Below are 20,203 nucleotides of genomic sequence, written 5' to 3'. Positions count from 1 at the left end.
TTATAAATATGACGGCTTTATATATGGAAGAGATGCGAGAGAAATTGGTGCCAATAGAAACCCGTAAATATTTTACTATTTTTTACATAATTATAAGTTTGTAATTATATATGTTTATAATTAATTAATTACATACTATTGTTTTGTGTTTGTAGAGGAATTGGGGTGTGGTCAAGGGAGTTGCATGGATGAGGATTTTACTTGAATTTTAAAGGTTTATAACTTAATAATTATAATTTTATACTTTTACACAAGTTTATTACTCAATAATCATTGATCAATACTAATGTTCTTTGGTTAGTAGATGAAATGGGAATTGGTGAAGAGATTTACATGGATGTGGATTGAAGATTCGTGTTTGCGTGTTTTGGTTGTAATCGACTATTTGACTATTCCGGACTTCGTGTTTTAGTTTGATTGTGTGTTTGGTTGTAATCGTCTAATCGAAAATTTCGGACTTTGTGTTTTACTTTGATTGTGTTTTATTGTTTTGGTTGTAATAGACTATTTCGGACTTTGTTTGTAACTTGTAATAGACAATTTGGTTGTAAAACTCATGTTTTTTTGAAGTATTTAACTTCAATTAGATGTTTTTTGAATTATTTAACTTATTGCTCCATTTTTGGAAAATGGGTTTAAACCCAAAACCCATGGGTTTAAACCCAGAAACCGTAAGTTTATGGGTTGAACCCAAGAAACCGAGAAACCGCCCAAACCGATATCAGAACCCGAGAAACCGAACCGACCAGAAACCGATCCTATTGGGTTCTGAAAACCAGAAACCGACCATTTATGGGTTGGCTTGGGTTGGGGTCCAAAACCGACCCAAACCGACCCATGCACAACCCTACATATAACATTCAATTAATAACTGGATTCGGTCCCATAACCAAGAATCTAAGCTAGTTAGCCCATAACCATGGTAAAAGATCATTTTACCCCTTATCTAACTTGGCCCAAAGCCATGGCCCAACTCAACTACTCCAAGAGGCCCAGATCCTACATGGCACCCATAGCCCAATTTATGGTCCAATATTCTAAATTAGGCCCAAAACCCATCATGGGCCTAAACCCAAGGAAGCGCGACATAGTAGTCCAAAGTCCAAAATAGAAGTCTAATGAACCAACATGGCCCAAACTTACAAACCCAAACTATGGCCAAATACCGAAGATTGGCGAGCGCAAAAAGCCCATCTGCTAACTACGTGGGGCGTACTCATCCCATATGCCCAATGTACTCCCCTGATCAATAATCTTCTTCATTAAGCACTTAAACAGTAAATAAATTTTCCAAACTCTCAGATCTGGTTCCTAAGGGTGACTTATCATGTAAATTTGGCAACTTTACACTCATGCATGGCTTAATGGGACTCAAAACTCCAAAAAGAGCTTAATAAAGGGATTAATATTAACATGAACCAAAAACATCCATAAAGTTTGCATTTTTATGAACATAGGGCCTAAATGGAGCTTAGATCTAGCATCCATTGCATCTCTAGTAGATCAAAAGCTCGTCTTTACTTCCAAAGGCTGAAAAATGCCCAAGAAACGCCATAAAGTAGATTTAACACAAATGATCATAAAGGTGTGAGCTTTTTAGCTAAAAACCTTGCAAATGAGAAGGTGATCCTGGATCCACAAGCCCAAGCTGCTCTTGTAAGTGTTCCTCTTCTTATTTTTCACCACAAAACACCAACAAATCACTCTCAAGCTCAAAAACTCACCAAATTCTCTAGGATTTCGTTTTCAGGGTAAGGGAAGATGGAGGTTGATCAAAACTTTCCAAACGATGTTATAATATGGATTAAATAGGTGAAAACCCTAAAAATTTGGGTTTGCCCCAGCACTGCGCACGCCATGCGTATCTACGTACGCCCAACGTACATGGGTGAAACCCGTGATCATCAAAAGGGCTAGTACGCTAAGCGTACTCATAGAGTACGCCCAACGTACTACCAGGGGACGAAAATGTTAACAATTTTGCATTAAGGACTAAAAGAGAAAATTACCAAAATTTGAATGTTACAGTTCTCCCCCACTTGAATCAGACTTCGTCCTCAAACTTTGCTGCCTCAAATAGCTTTGGGTAATGCTCCCACATCTCATCCTCCGGCTCCTACTTCCATTATGAACCTTTGGGGTGCTGCCACTGAACTTTTACCAACTCAACAACCTTGTTCCTCAAGGTTTTTGTCTTCCGGTCAAGAATCACTACCGGTCTCTCGATATAATTCAGGCGATCATCCATCTAAATATCCTCCAATGGAACCACCGTGACATTATCCACTAAACATTTCTACAACTGAGAGATGTGGAAAGTGTTATGGATATGACTGAGCTCCAAGGGAAGATCCAAGCGATAAGCAACCCGTCCCACCCGGGCCAAAACCCTGAAAGGACCGATATACCTGGGGCCTAATTTTCCCCTCTTCATGAATCAGATGACACCTTTCCAGGGTGACACCTTCAGGAGAACAATGTCCCCAACCTGGAACTCTATATCCGATCGGAGCTTGTCGGTATAACTCTTCTGCTGACTCTGAGTTGTCTGGAGTCTACTTTGAACCTTATGTATCAACTCAGTAGTCTTGAGTACCACCTCGGTAATCCCCACGACTCGCCGACCGACCTCGCCCCAACAAATCAGGGTCCTGCATTTCCTCCCATAGAGCATCTCAAAAGGAGGTCGACCGATGTTGGTATGATAGCTGTTGTTATACGAAAATTTCGTTAACGGAAGATACATATCCCAACTCCCACTGAAATTCAAAACAAACGCCCGAAGCATATCCTCCAAGGTCTGAATAGTCCAGTCCCTCTGACCGTCAGTCTATGGATGGAAAGCCGTACTGAAATGGAAATGAGTACCCAACTCATCATGGAACCTTTTTCACAATCTGGAATTGAACCGGACGTCCCTGTCTGAAACCACCGAAACCGGAACCCCATGTCGTGCTACGACCTCCCTTATGTATACCTCAGCCAAATTCTCCGCAGAGATACTCTCCTGAATCGGGATAAAATGCACGCTCTTGTTCAATCGATCCACGATGACCCAAATCGAATCCACTATATGTGCAGTCTGAGGCAACTTCGTAATGAAATCCATGGTAATCTCCTCCCATTTCCAAATGGGAATATCCAATGGCTTCATCTTATCGTAAGGTCGTTGATGATCGCCCTTGACTTTCCTGCAAGTCAAGCACCTCTCCACATACCAAGCCACATACCGTTTCATGCAGGGCCACCAATAATCACGACGAAGATCTCTATACATCTTCGTCGCCCAAGGATGAGTGGAGAACCTCGATTTGTGCGCCTCCGCCATCAGAACCTGACATAAACCACCCCAATACGGAACCCATACTCTCCGATGAGGAGTCAATAACCCTCGACTATCATAGTCAAAGGAAGCTACCTAACCCACTATGCGCTCACTCTTCCGGTGCTCTTCCTTCATAGCCTCGATATGAGCCTCACGAATCCGCTCCAAAAGCAGAGTAATCACGGTCATCCTCAAACAAATATCCCTGATCAGAGCCATGACCACCTTTCGGCTGAGAGCATCGGCGACCACATTCGCCTTCCCCGGATGGTAAAGGATCTCACAATCATAATCCTTCACCACATCCAACCACCGGTGCTGCCTCATATTTAGATTTGGCTGATCCATCAGATACCTCAGGCTCTTGTGATTCGTGCAAATAGTATAGCGGACCCCATAGAGGTAATGTCTCCAAATCTCGAGGGCGAAAACCACATCCCCCAGCTCTAAATCATGTGTCGGATAATTAGCCTCATGAGGCTTCAGCTGCATCGAAGCATAAGCGATCATGCGACCCCTCTGCATCAGAACTACACCAAAAACCATGATCGATGCGTCACAATAAACCACAAAATCCTCAACACCCTCTGGCAGGGTCAAAATCGACACCTCACACAATCTCTGCCTCAGGGTCTCAAAAGTTGCCTGAGCATCAGGCCCCCAACGAAAAGTGATCGTCTTCTTCGTCAACTGAGTTAGAGGAAACGCTATCTTGGAGAAATCATGGATGAATCTCCGATGGTAACCTGCTAACCCAAGGAAACTCTAAATATCAAATAGAGACCTCAGAACCTCCCATCTCATCATGGCCTTGACCTTGGCCGGATCGACCAGACCGTTCTGGTTGACAAGGTGTCCCAGAAACTGCACCTCGCGCGACTAGAACTCACACATAGAGAACTTCGTAGAAATTCTCTCCCTCCTTAGAGTCTCCAAAACCTCTCTCAAGTGCTCTTCATGCAGCTCATGGGTCTTGGAATAGACCAGGATATCATCAACGAATACAATCACGGACTGATCCAACATCCTCCTGCATACGCGGTTCATGAGCTCCATGAACACAGTTGGAGCATTGGTGAGCCTGAAGGGCATCACCACGAACTCGTAATGACCATAACGAGTCCAGAAGGTAATCTTCTGCACATCCTCCTCTCTGACCCTCATCTGATGGTAACCCGAACACAGATAAATATTGGAAAACCAAGATGCACCCTGAAGCTGGTCAAACAAATCATCAATCCTCGGGAGTGGATAATAGTTCTTCACCGTTAGCTTATTCAACTCCCGATAATCAATACACATATGATGAGACCCATCCTTCTTATTCACAAACATGATCGGAGCTGCCCACGAAGAACTGCTTGGTCGAATGAACCCCTTGTCTAACAGCCCTTACAGTTGTGTAGACAGCTCCTGCATCTCTGTAGGAGCTAATCGATATGGTATATTGGCTATCAAAGCCGCATTAGGAACCAGGTCAATCCTAAATTCCACCTACCTCTCCGGAGGTACCCCAGGAAAATCCATCAGGAACACATCTGGGTACTCCTTTACAATCGATACATCATCCACAGTCGCCTTACCCTTATCCCGAGTATCCATAACATTGGCCACAAATCCGAAACAACCCTGATGAAGATAACATCTGGCCCTATCCGCTGAACATAGAATCATCCCATGCTGCGCTCTCCCTCCTGAACCACTAACTCTTCCCCACTTAGGGTCTGGATACGCACGAACTGACGCTCACAATCGATCACCGCCCCATTAGGGCTCAACCAGTCCATCCCTATGATAACTTTGTTGCCACGCAAAGGAATGGGAAGCAAATCAATAGGATACTGCTCGCTGAACATCAGAAGAACATAACCCTGATGAACCCTCAATACATAGACAGATCAATCATCTTCAATCTCGACGTCTAAAGGACAATCTAGCTCCCCCGGAGCTCCAGCAAACATCTTGCTAAGCGCAAGCGATAAAAAAGATCGGGTAGCCCCCGAATAAAACAATACCAAGGCAAAAGTACCGTTCACGAGGAACGACCCTGAAATAAAACACATAAATATAAGCAGGAAATTCAATATAAATAAATAGATAAGGAGAAGACACCTACCCGTCACCAGATGTGGTGCTGTGCGATCCTCCTCGGTCGTTAGCAGAAAAGCCCTGCTCTTCACCACAGGCGCATCTGCCTTGCCGTGGTGACCATCGGTGGTCCTCAGTGTCGCTGGAGCGGGTGCTACGACTGGTCCCGCTGATGCAAAACTTGGACAATGGGCCTTCTTGTGGCCCCTCTGATTGCAATGGAAGCAAATCATATCAGATACTAGGGTGGTGGTGGTGGTAGTAGCAGCACAGTCCCTGCTAATATGACCCATTCAACCATACTTGAAGAAGTCAGAACCACCCACCCTGCATGCCCCATCACGCGTCTTACCGCACTTGCCATAACGGCTCCGACCCTGCTGGCCTCTCGACCTGGAATCAAATACCTTGGGCCTCTTGCCCTGAACCCCCTGAAACCTGAGCCTGATCTGACTTCCTCTTCCTCTCCATCTCATGATCAATCTCCATCTCTCTAGCTCTTGCAATCATATCCTCCAGTGTCCTGCAACTGGATCAGCTCACAAACTGCAGAATGTCGTTCTTCAGCATCTCATGATTGTTGGAGATAGTGTCTAAGTCCATAACTATATTTGGTATGTACTTGACCCGACCCGGCATATTCCATTTGGGTTGCACCTCACCCGAACAATTTACGGATAATCATTTGAGAATAGTATAAGTTATGATTTATTAATATATTATAAGTTCTAATATATTAATATAAAATCATATTATTTAATTAGTGTTGATCTATAATTAATTTAGAATTAAGTTCTAAATATGGGCTCTTGTATTTATATAGTGTGGGCTAATGCTTATTTGGAATGGGCTAGGCTTGCATGGAAAGTCCATGGATACTCCATGGAGCTTTAACCCATGGATCTCATGGAAATGAAAAGACATGGGTATTAGGGTTTACATGGATGTAACCCTAATCCACCACACTATATAAAGGAGGCTTTGGTTCTTGAAATAACACTAGCTGATGTGTGTAAACCAAGAGGGCCGATTTCAAGAAGTTTGTGACTATTCTCTCAAGTTTCCAAGTTTGTGGTGATTTGTGACTTCCATTTGAGGCATCTACATTATTGGTGCTAGGCTCTCAAACTCCAAGCAATCAACTACTACTACAAGGTAAGTAATTCTACTAGTTTTATTTGATTCAAGTATCCCAGGCCATGCTAGTTAGGATAAGAACCTTGGAAAAATAATTATTTGCATGTATCTTAGTCAAACATAGATCCAAGGTTTCTAGGGTTGCATGTACACCATAGGAGTGTTAGAATGCTCAAAACCCATCAGTGGTATCAGAGCCTGGTTTGTTTATTTGATACTTGATGCAAAAAAAAAACCCTTGAAAATCGAAGTTTTGTTCGAAAGCTCGTATCAAAATTTCAAGTTTTGTATATGTACTTACGATTCTTGAAATTTTTGATATGAACACTCATAAACATATGAGTTTAGAAGATTATAGAAATTATGTGCTAATAAATGATTAGATTAATTCTTGATCTTTATGTGTTTTAATGGAGTCCATAACTAGTTCTTAAGTTATGGATAACCAAAAGTCACATTTATAAATAACCATTAAAAGAACACATAGGTTACAAAAAATGAAGAGTCTTCATTTTTAATAACCATTAACTCATAAGTTATGAGGAATGAAAAGTTTTGAAAGTTTACAAAACTTGCCCTCAAGTTTTGGAACATGTAAAGTCATATTAAAAACTTTAGTTCCAACCCCTAGAATTTTAAAAGTTAAAATTCAACCCTTATACTTTATAATATTATAAGTTTAATAATATTTATATATGTATAAGATCAAGTTGTCTTACCGCTAGTACGCCTCATTCACAAAGCCAGTCTATAAGGGGGGTATAAGGTTGTTGCCTATAAAATGGCAACTTAATGGGTGTCCACTCTCACCCACCGCCTTCTTGATCGGTGGAGGGTCGTTAGCCGAACGGGTAGGACAATGACTTATAAATTCTCATTAAAAGTATAATGATAATACTAAAGTAACTAAACTTTATTGAATTCTCAATCTTAGTTATTTTAGGAAAATGTGAATAAGGTGCTAATCCATGAAATTACACTTTACACTTTGTTTAAGTCATTAGTGGAGCGTGTGTGGTTAACCGACACACTAACTTGAACTTAACAAGGTAGGTAAAGGGTGACTTAATGTTTATCATAGTATCGATGGAGCGTGTGTGGTTAACCGTCACATCGATTGAGGGGTAATACATTAAGGGTACCAAGTAATTTGCATGGTTACTTCACACCTTGTTTTGTGATCCTCGGCATCCTAGTCACAAAACTTGAAGGGCACACTCGAGATTGAAACATGTCATTGAAGAAAGTTCAATGAATCTCAAGGAATCTAGGAGTTTCTAAACCAATTAAAACCTAATTAAATATTTCGTTTTTCATGGTGGAAATTGGTGAATCGTCATTCACCTACCTTCAAATATCTTATAGCTTAGATTACGGCATCCCTCTTCTAAGTTATAAAATATTGTGTTGGGTCCTAGCCTTAATATTACATTTGGGTGTTTTGTTAAGGACTATCTCTATATCTAATCTAATCTATTACCTCTTCTTTTCAGATGTCTTCCAATAACAATGCTTCTGGCTCAAACCCTACTAGCTCCTTCTCTCTCATGAATCTTTGTGGGAGAGTCATCTTTGATGGGTCTAACTTTACAGATTAGATCAGAAACATCAGGATGGTCACTCGGTATGAGAACAAAGAATATGTTCTCGACAAGGAGCTGAAGGTACCCGAGCCAACTGTTACTCCTGAAGAGCTTGCTGAATATGAGGTACATGAAAGAGATGCTACAAAAGTGGCATGCATCATGATGGCCACCATGACAGCCGAGCTCCAAAAGTCCTATGAGGACTATTATCCTTTTGAGATGCACCAGGACTTGATGGACCGCTACCATCAGAGTGCTCGTCAAGAGCGATATGAAATAATCTCCTCCATGATAACAACCCGAATGAAGGATGGTGAACCCATCACGGGCCACATGCAGAAAATGCAAAGGTATGTGGACCGTTTACTGAAGCTGAATGTGAACTTCCCTGAGGAGTTAGCAATAGACATCATTTTGCACTCCTTGCCATCGTGTTATGATCAATTCCACATGACATATCACATGAACAAGGAAGAAGTCACCCTCAGGAAACTTCAAGGACTCTTGAAGACCGCCGAAAGTGGTCTAAAGGGTAAGTCGGTTGTTACTACTCCTACTCCTACTCCAACTGCGGCCAATGTCTTGGCAATCGGGCATGGCAAAAGGGAAGAATAGAAAGAACCCTTCTAAGGGTACCAAGGGTAAGACCCTTGAAGGCTCCTCTTCAAGCAAAACCAAGAAAGGTTTTGTCACTCCTTCTGCTAACCCTAATGAGGCTGAATGCTTCTATTGCCATGAAAAGTCGCACTGGAAGCGAAACTGCCCAAAGTACCAGCAAGATTTGAAGGATAGGAAAGTAAAACCCAACCATGCAGGTATATACACTATATTGTCTAATAACTCACCTCATTCTAAGTCTTGGGTCCTTGATACAGGTTGTGGTATTCACATATGTTGTGATTTGAAGGGACTAAAAGGAAGTGAGAATATGGAGCAGGGAAAGATAAACTTGATCATGGGAAACAGGAAAGCTTCACCTGTCACCAAGATATGAGTTTATTACTTAGTGCTAAATAGTGGGTTTACATTAGATTTGAATAAATGTTATTATTCGCCAGAAATGGCAAGAAATGTTATTTCCTTTCATGCATTGTATAAACAAGGTTTTACCTTTTATTTTGATAATAATAATGGTAGTATTGATGCTTTCTTTAATAATGTTATTTATTTTAAAGCATTACCTTGTGATGGCGTGTATGAAACTGTATCTGTTGTAGATAATCTAGGAAATAATGTATTGTGTATTAACTCTTCCACTAGCTTAGATAAAGCATCCTTATGGCATTGTCGTCTTGGACATGTAAGCAAGAAACGCATAGGCCAAATCCAAAAGGATGGAGTCTTGGAGTCATTTGACCTAAAGTCAGATGATAGTTGTGAATCTTGTTTGCTTGGTAAAATGACAAAGTCACCTTTTACTGGCACTTGTGCTAGGGGTGAAGGTTTGTTGGACCTCATACACACAGATGTGTGTGGACCCTTCAGAACCGCCACAAGAGATGCTAATCGGTTCTATGTGACTTTTACTGATGATTTTAGTAGATATGGATATGTCTACCTAATCAAGCATAAGTCAGAAACCTTTGAGAAATTCAAAGAGTTTAAGCAAGAAGTGGAGAATCAGTTGGGCAGGAACATTAAGATGCTTCGATCCGATCGTGGTGGTGAGTATCTTAGTACTGAGTTCCTTGACTATCTTAAGGAATGTGGGATTGTCTTACAATTGACACCTCCTAGGACACCACAGTTGAATGGTGTAGCTGAGAGGCGCAATCGGACCTTGTTGGACATGGTTCGTTCCATGATGAGTCGAGCTTCGCTACCAATCTCATTTTGGGGGTATGCCTTAGAGACTGCCGCCCATATCCTTAATCTAGTCCCTACAAAGAAGGTTGCCAAAACACCTCACGAGGTGTGGACTGGAAAAGTTTCCAATCTAGAACACATCAAGATTTGGGGTTGCGAGGCTTTCGTGAGACGCGAGACTCACGATAAGCTCAAACCCCGAAGTGAAAGGTGTATTTTCATCGGCTACCCACATAAATCCTTTGGTTACATCTTCTACAGACCCAGTGATAATGTGGTCTTTGTAGCAAGAAGAGGATTCTTTCGAGAGAGAGAATTCATGAGCCAAGGAGACAGTGGGAGGCAAATTGACCTTGAGGAAATTCAAGAGTCAAGTGGAGAAGGAACCTCAAACCCTAGCCCTCAACCTGAGGAGGAAACTCCTGTTGAGCCGACTGAAGAATCTATACCTCTGAGGCGTTCCACCAGAGTTAGGAATGCACCCGAGCATTATTATGGTTTTCATATTACTGCAGAAGGTGAGACACTTATCAGTGATAACACACGGGTAAATCTGGATGAGCCTAACAGCTACACGGAAGCCATGGCAGGCCCTGAGGCTGCTAAATGGAAAGAGGCTATGGATAGCGAGATACAGTCCATGTATGACAATCAAGTTTGGAACTTGGTTGACAATGTACCTGATCGTAAGATAGTTAGGTGCAAATGGATCTTCAAGAAGAAGACCAACATGGATGGTAATGTACACACTTATAAGGCATGACTGGTTGCAAAGGGTTATTCTCAAACTCCAGGAGTTGATTATGATGAGACCTTTTCACCAGTGGCCAAGATTAAGTCTATTAGGGTTCTGTTAGCCATTGCTGCATTTCATGATTATGAAATATGGCAAATGGATGTCAAAACCGCTTTCCTTAATGGAAACTTGGCTGAAGATGTTTACATGGTTCAGCCAGAGGGTTTTGTCAGTACAGAGTACCCCAGTAGAGTGTGTAAGCTCGAGAAATCCATTTATGGATTAAAACAGGCACCTCGCAGATGGAATCTTTGCTTTGATGAGAAAGTCAAAGAATTTGGCTTTTCAAGGAGTGAAGATGAATCTTGTGTCTATATCAAGGCTAGTGGGAGTATAGTCAGCTTTTTGGTACTGTATGTGGATGACATAATACTCATAGGAAATGACATCCCAACCCTGCAGGAAGTAAAGTCCTGGCTTGGGAAGTGTTTCGCTATGAAGGACCTTGGAGAAGCTGCCTATATCCTAGGGATAAGGATTTTGAGAAACAGGAGTAAAAGACTAATTGGACTTAGTCAGAGCACCTATGTGGACAAAGTGTTGAAAAGGTTCAACATGCATAACTCCAAGAAAGGAGAGTTACCCATCCAGAGTAACGCCAGATTGAGTAAGACACAAAGCCCTAGTACTGAGGCTGAGATAGCAGAAATGAGTCGAATACCTTATGCTTCAGCTGTAGGATCGATCATGTATGCTATGACGTGTACTCGACCTGATGTAGCCTTTGCTTTGAGCATGGTTAGCAGGTATCAGGGGAACCCTGGCAAGGCACACTGGACTGCGGTAAAGAATATCCTCAAGTACCTACCGAGGACTAAGGACTGGGTCCTTACCCTCGGTGGCACTGAGGACTTGAGAGTTGTAGGGTATAGTGATGCTAGCTTTCAGACTGACAGGGATAATTTCCGCTCTCAGTCGGGCTGGGTCTTTACTCTAAACGGAGGGGCAATTACTTGGAAAAGTTCCAAGCAGGAGACAGTGGCTGATTCCACTTGTGAATCAGAGTATATAGCAGCAAGCGAGGCAGCAAAGGAGGCTATATGGCTAAAGAACTTCATCGGAGACCTTGGAGTTGTACCAGCTATAAAGGAGCCAATGGAGATTTTCTGTGACAGCAATAGTGCGGTTGCCTTAGCCAAGGAACCTAGAGATCATGGGAGATCCAGACACATTGAAAGAAAATATCACTTCATTAGACATCGAATAGAAGAAGGAATCCTCGTGGCAAAGAGGGTATCATCGGATGAGAACCCAACAGATCTCCTCACGAAGGGACTGACTCGGGCTAAGCATCTCCAACATGCTCGGAGCATAGGGTTGAAGGATGATATTAGTTTTAGTAGTTAGATAATCTTGAAATTTGTAAAATGTAATTGACATTTGATGATAAATAAAAGCTGTTATTTATGAGTAAAGTGTTGCTATCTCTTGTCAATCGTTTACTATTATTTCTTTTTGCATGTTTTGACTTCCAGAATAATTATGTTATGGTTTATATCATATTATTCAAACTCTCCACAGTCGGTCATATGTTGGAAGTAGATATGATACAAGACTGTCATGGGTTGGCTTGTAGAGGTCTAAGATGTTAGACAAAGCGGGGCTACATCACTCATGAGTGCTCATAAGTTCTGAGTATTGGATTCAACCCACGCTCACTTGTATCACTTCATGGAATTTATCTCGAGTGATCGTGAGACGGTAATATCATATAAGTCTTCAAACCTAGAGATATGATTTGTTGCCTATGAGTTGGTTATGCATTGATTGCACGAAAACGCATTGGTAACTCGATGTTATAAACCGTGCTTTTGTGTGTAATTCAACAAGTAGTAGAGCAAACATATGAGTCGAAGTTTATCTGTTCCTTCTAGGATTAGAAGCGATATATGGGCCCCTCGATGATTTTGTTTTGACCTATGTACCGGGCCCGGTCAGAACTAAATTGATGTGTTCAGTTAAGTTCTATGTCAAACAAATCGGAAATCGAGATACAAATGCTGGACAATAAGCAAGACCATGTTCCATGTATTTGTCCGGCTGATATCTAGAACAGAGGATTATATGATCACTTATCTAAAATGGCGCTTCATAGTTCAACAGAGTTTTAAGAGCTACGATTGCTGATCGGTTCCTGAAGTCATACTTGCAACTATAGTTATTAGACTTATCCAAGTGGGAGACTGTTGGAGATAGTGTCTAAGTCCATAACTATATTTGGTATGTACTTGACCCGACCCGGCATGGTCCATTTGGGTTGCAATTCACCCGAACAATTTACGGATAATCTTTTGAGAATAGTATAAGTTATGATTTATTAATATATTATAAGTTCTAATATATTAATATAAAATAATATTATTTAATTAGTGTTGATCTATAATAAATTTAGAATTAATTTAGAGATCAAAAGTATGACTAATTAAATATGGGCTCTTGTATTTATATAGTGTGGGCTAATGCTTATTTGGAATGGGCTAGGCTTGCATGGAAAGTCCATGGATACTCCATGGAGCTTTAACCCATGGATCTCATGGAAATGAAAAGACATGGGTATTAGGGTTTACATGGATGTAACCCTAATCCACCACACTATATAAAGGAGGCTTTGGTTCCTGAAATAACACTAGTTGATATGTGTAAACCAAGAGGGCCGATTTCAAGAAGTTTGTGACTATTCTCTCAAGTTTCCAAGTTTGTGGTGATTTGTGACTTCCATTTGAGGCATCCACATTATTGGTGCTAGGCTCTCAAACTCCAAGCAATCAACTACTACTACAAGGTAAGTAATTCTACTAGTTTTATTTGATTCAAGTATCCCATGCCATGCTAGTTAGGATAAGAACCTTGGAAAAATAATTATTTGCATGTATCTTAGTCAAACATAGATCCAAGGTTTCTAGGGTTGCATGTACACCATAGGAGTGTTAGAATGCTCAAAACCCATCAATGATATCTCGCCTTCTTCAACACCTTAACCGCCACATATTGACACCCTCTCACGAAACATCACGGTGATCTCAGCCACCGTCTCAGTAGTCAGGCGAAGGTCTTGGAACTCTCTAAACAGCTGTTGCACCTCAATCACTAGTGCGAACTCAGCTCGAAATCTGGTCGTAAAATCATCCCATGTCATCGAATAAACAACCTCATCACCAACAGAGCGCCCAACCTCCTCCTAGCAGTCTCGAGCTCTGTCTTTCAGAAAACAGGAAGCAAGTTTGACCTTTGCCCCATCGGGACAACTGCTCGTAAGGAAGGTGTTAGCGACATCCGTTAACCAACGCCTGCTCGCGATCGGCTCCTTCTCCACGAAGTAATCCGGAGCCCCACATGCCCGGAACTCCCTCAAGGCCAGTGAACGTGCCCAATAAAAGCCACCATCTTACAATGAAAACAACCCAAGCGCCCCTCCAACACCTCCATGATACCCTCCTTGATCGTACCAAAGATCATAGGAGTCTCCTCAAGTATGTTGCGGGTAATCTCAGACAAAATATACTCCTGCGTCTTCATCCAACTGCCCGGCTTCAGAACCAGAGCCTGAACACTCACCAACACCAGAACCACGAACCGGTCTGCCTCGAAGAGCACCATACTGAAAATAGACCATATAAACCATTAGAATACACATCAATATATATATATATATATATATATATATATATATATATATATATATATATATATATCGAGGAGTCTCATACTCTTCAAGCTTCCTGATATCATCGTAGTTCTCCTTGACTCGAGTACGGATCCTCTTCTTTTAGTAGTACGGGCCCATACTACCTTCCACATCTGTCCGTACTTTTCTCAAGGATCGCCCCTAGTGTGACAACCGTCAAAATTCGATTCGGTTCTAGATTTGACTAGACTTAGTTGCACATATAGGCACTACACATAATAAACTTAGTAACTAGAAGCTAAGTTATAACCTACTAGAAACTTGGAAACAATTAGAATCAATGGATAGTGTACTTAGATTTCACATTGATATGTGAATTCTACATCTACTGAGCTGTAGTGACTATCCATATTTGGGTCACTCTTTGACTCGAACAACATTTCATGAATCATATACACACATCATGCACTTGACCTAGAAGTAGAAGTTAGGTCAAAGTCCCATAGAAACTTAAGTCAAAGTTGAAGAGTAGGACTAGTATACTTGATTCCTCAATTTCGCTTGAATCTCGAAACCACTACATAGAATGCCAATAAACCGATAAAATAAGTTACAAACATTATTTATAACTATAAAAGAGTTATAATACCATAAAATAATTTGAAGTCTCAAAATTACAATTCACTTTGATGTCCAAAGATTTATTAAACTCCAAAAACCCTAAAAACCCTAAAGCCTAAATTTTATAAAGTTTAACATCAAGAATTATATAAATTTTTTTTATGAAACTTATAAAATTATCTTAAAATAATCAAGTTGGGAAATATAATCAAGGAAATTATAGTTTAATGTACCAACATTTATCCTTATTTTATAAGTGGAGAATCAAGGATTTTATAAAACAATGTAAAGCTTAAGCATATTTTATAAAAACTTTAGAAATTTATAAAAATTGGGAGAAATGATTTGAATGGGATTTATGAGAGAGAAATCCTCTCTCCTCCTCCCAAAAATCGGACTCATCCCCCCCAATACACAATTTTCCCAAGTCATTAATCAATTTCACTCACCCACTCCATCTCTTTCTCTCTCACACTCCCTCACTTCATTTTCTCTCTATTCTCTCTTCCTCTCTCCCTCAACCACGAAATTCTCCAGAAAATGGGTCATAGAACACACCATGAACTCTAAATCTTAATCATCTTGAGGTGTTCTTAAAGGTAAACCCGAAAATCATTCATTTTCCTTCTCTTTTCCTTCAAGTTTTACTTGTTTTTCATGGACCTTCTCCATCTTCTACTCCATTCTAATGAAAGATCATGAACACATAAACATACACACACACAAACTCACTGTTTTGATGATGATGGTGGTAGGATTTCACCCAAAAACAACATGCATGTTGTAAATGGTGAAATCCAAGGACCAAAACCTAAGTCGAAATCAACATAATGCACTTTTTCTACATGTTTTGGTGGAAAAACACCACATGCATCCTATGTTTTCTATCAAAAATGATTTTTGAACATATGAAACTCATTAATGATCTTCAAACCAACATGCATGTGATGATCTTCAAGCTTAGATGCTTGATGATCAAAGTTTGTTCTTAAAAGCTTTCAAATATGTTCATAAAAGATTTATTCCCAAATAAATACCTAAAACTTCCTTTCTGTTCAAATGATATTTTTCCTAGAATCCAACCAACAATATAAGATGATCTGTAAATTTTCAGAAAATAATCTGTTTTTCTTGAATTATTATAATTAATGTAAGAAAATAGGGCAATAAATCATATAAAATACTTTCTGGGGTCTATAAATCCTAGTTAAATTCGTGGATGACCCCTTTGCTAAATAATGATCCCACATTAAATTTCATCGGTTTTTGTTACTGTTTAGTATGGTTTTGAATTTTCTTTTTGTTTAGCACCAATAAATCATAAAACCGCATTAGATAATTTGAAAAGGGTATATAATAATTTTCGCAGCTTATACTCTCTGTGGAAGACTTAGAAAAATATTTTCAGAATTTTTCATAATGTATTCCTATTTTTCTCCGATTTTTTGTATTTATAATGGACTAAAAACAGGAAAAATAGTTTTACTCATCCAAACATGATGAAAATTTACCAGAACACCTTGTAGTACATTAGGAGGCTACATAAAAATTTTGATGATTTTTCCGTTCTGTATACTATTTTTCTCCTATTTTCTAAGATTAAATACACTTAAATACACAAAATCGGATTCCAGTAGATAAAAACCACATTTGGGATTTTTCCCAGATTATTTACACTGTAAATGAACTTTACAAAATTTTTGGTAATTTACTTTAACTGTTTAATAATTATTCTCTAATTAATGATTATTTAAGAGGATAAAACAAAGAAAAATAGAAAAACTAATTGAAAAATATCTTTTATATTTTTCACAGCTTCTACATGTATAATAAAAGTGTTACAAAAATTTTAGGCAATTTTGGAAACTGTTTCCTATTTATTTCAATTTTTATTAGAATAAATGCTCAAAAATCATAAAATTTGGTTAAACAGTTTAAAAATCAATTTTTATATTTTTCCCAGCTTAATAATGTTTAATAACAGTAATACAAAAAGTTTGAGTAATTTTGGAAACTGATTTCTATTTTTCATGAATTTGTATCTATTTAGAGAATTAAATATATGAAAAATGGTTATACATATTCATAATCCATGAAAATTTATCTAGAAGTCTTTTAGTACATTTAGAACCAAAATCTGAAGCTTGGTAATTTTTATTAACTGTTTAGTATTTTTCATGATTTTATGGTTATTCAAGAAACTAAAATCGTGAAAAATAGTCAGACAAATCAAAAATTCAAGAAAATTTATCTTGAGGTATTTGACTTCAATTAAAACTAAAATGCAAACTTTGGGAAATTTTAGAACTAAATTAATTTAGTTTTTGAATACTTAATCATTGGAACACCTCTTAAAATGTTAAATATTAGCATTTCAATAATGGGAAATTTCCACTTAAATTGTTATATAACAATTGATTCATTGAAATTAAATTTTCACAGAAAAATGTTTGTAACTTATCAATATTAAATTTTGACACACTATTGGCATAATTCTATTGTAGTAGTAAGTATACTAGTGTTAGATTTCGATTAGAGACTCACTAGCGAATACCATTATTGTAGGAATTGATAGTGGTACGAGTGGAGCGTAGTCAAGGCACCATTTGCATCATCTCAATGCATATTGTGAGTATTCACGCACTGCCCTATTTTCAGTTTTTTTTATGTTTTGGGGTGGAAAAGCATGTCCCGAAAAACTATTATTTGAATGTTGTATTTAAATTGATTTGTATCAAACATGATTGCTATTTTATTGCTATGTCTCTCTATGTATGTCTATGCAACACGGAACATGAGAACTTATCGTACTAAGGCCCTTCCCTTATCTCTAACCATTAACTCTTTGAGCCAATGGTCATTATGGATAGCGTTATTAGGAATTGACAACTCCTCACTCGCCCTATTGCTGGAGTGCATGATACCATATTCATTTATGGAACGATAAGCATAGATCTTGATAGGGCTTCAGTCATAGGTTTGGTTGAGACTCATTGTTTGCTCATACACATACAAACTCGTTTCTCGTTATAGCAATAAACTCGTTTATCAATTATAGCAATGAACTTTGTTTCTCATTATAGCAATAAACTTTGTATCTCATTATAACAACGAACTTTTGTTACTAAATACTTATTTACTTGTTTTAGCAACAAACTTGGTTGCTTCTTATAGTAACAAACTTGTTTGCTCCTTGTAGCAATGAAACTTGATTACTCATTTTAGTAACAAACTTTATTTCCCATGAGGATATGAACGTTGCATCTCTTTTGGGCAACATACTTTATTTCTCATGATGACAACGAACTTTGTTTACACAAACTTATTTACTCATTTTAGCAATATATTTTTATCTATGGAAACTTATATCAAAATTTTGATTTCGATTCATGAAACCAATATTATTTTTAAACTTGTGAGTACTCACCAACTATTTTTATAGTTGACCCTCGTTTTACATGCTTTTTCAGGAATCATCGAGTATGTGGCACTTAGGGACACATCACTTTTAGGAGCATTTGCTCGTGTTGTATTTCAATTTACATTGTAATTTCTTTTAAAAGTTGTTCAAACCCATTGTAAATTTGTAATGATTTTTAATACTATGGTTGGTGTTGTCTTTAAACTTTTGCTATGAAACCCTTTGTACTGCCACGCCTCGTGTTTCCGCTTTAGCGGGGTGTGACAGAAAATGGTATCAGAGCCGAAGGTTATAGAGAATATCGGTTTTCCTTTGGAGAACCACAACTATAGCCAAATATTTTCAAAATGTTTTTTTAAAATACCGAACATACTACTAGTATAACTAATTCGAGTACGCATTATTGGACTTTAACTAAGTATAGCCTGGCCAACTATGCTTAATTAAGGAAGGTTAATGTGAGGCTGGAAACGGTTATACTAGAATTATGTTCCAAACAATTTTCAACTTAAACTTTTGAAAAACAAAATTTTTTGGTGAGCGTACGGGCATTGCATATTATAGGCATTCATCTTGATACACTTAGAAACTAAGTGCACTTTTATAACAATGTCTTTATTTAGAAATATTCTTATCCCTTATCAAGTGCTAGGTTAACCACTTAGGTTATATCACTAGCAACTCTAGGAGCAATGCACTTAGTATTGAGAATGAGTATTCCTTGGTAGCTATTGACTTTAGATGTAAGGTTAGTAGCTAGATATACACTAGTAATAATCATAAGTCCAAACCTATACCAATTATTCCTCAATACCTCTTCATCGTCTTCGTACTAGAGTTACAACTATGAAAAAGTGTTTCGATATCGACACGAATGATAATTGGAGCATCGCGTAAGGAGGTAGATGAGTCGCCACTAAGTAATCATTTGGATACCATTGGTGGGCATTCCGGATTCGACTCACGAGGAGACACGGAGGTTTAACCTATACGTGAGACCTTATTACTACGCTACGATTTAGCTCTAAGTTGTTTCCACCTTGAGCTTAAAACTTAACATTGGATATCCATTTGACCTCTATAAAAGGTCGTAAACTGTATTGAGACCATAAAACGTTTTTCAAACAATTTTTCTTGTCCTTTATCTTGGGGGAAAAGACATCGGCACTCGCCTTAGACTCGCATTAGTATTTAGGTACGATCAGCTACACTAACATACTTATTCCTTACTTCTTAATCTTCCATCAAAAAATTATTTCGCTTCATCGTTTTTATTTATCATCGATAAAATATTTTATAACCACTTCATTCAACTTAGTATACATTTCCTAACAATTTAAGCCATATTCTCGCTAAAACTCTTTTGACAACTTGCTTTAACTTAACGCTTTTCTTCAAAACTCAATTTAACCAATATTGGTTTTTATCATTGCTATTTCAATTTCAATTCAAATCCATTTCAATGGATAGATATGCTTTTAAGGGCATATAAACCATTTTAAACCTTGCTTACCATTTTGACACGTTTTCGAAAAACTTAGAAACATTTTCTTTTATAAAAGTGTTTAAACTCTATGCTATAAAACTTAAACATATGACATTGAAGTTCATATTATGTGAAAAATTTTCATCGAATCTTCAAAACACTTTTATTTGACTTTTTAACAACTTTCTCATTTAGACATTGTAATTTACTTTAATGTGTTTTCTCGAAACCCAACATGATATTTATGAAAATTTCTACTTCAAACATGTTTATAAGACATCTCTAATGCTTGTATTTCAAAACATAGCTTAT

The sequence above is a fragment of the Lactuca virosa genome, chromosome 7, assembly GCF_052849685.1.
Source record: "Lactuca virosa cultivar CGN04683 chromosome 7, Lactuca_virosa_CGN04683_v6, whole genome shotgun sequence".
NCBI lineage: Eukaryota > Viridiplantae > Streptophyta > Magnoliopsida > Asterales > Asteraceae > Lactuca > Lactuca virosa.
Note: the sequence above shows the minus strand (reverse complement) of the source record.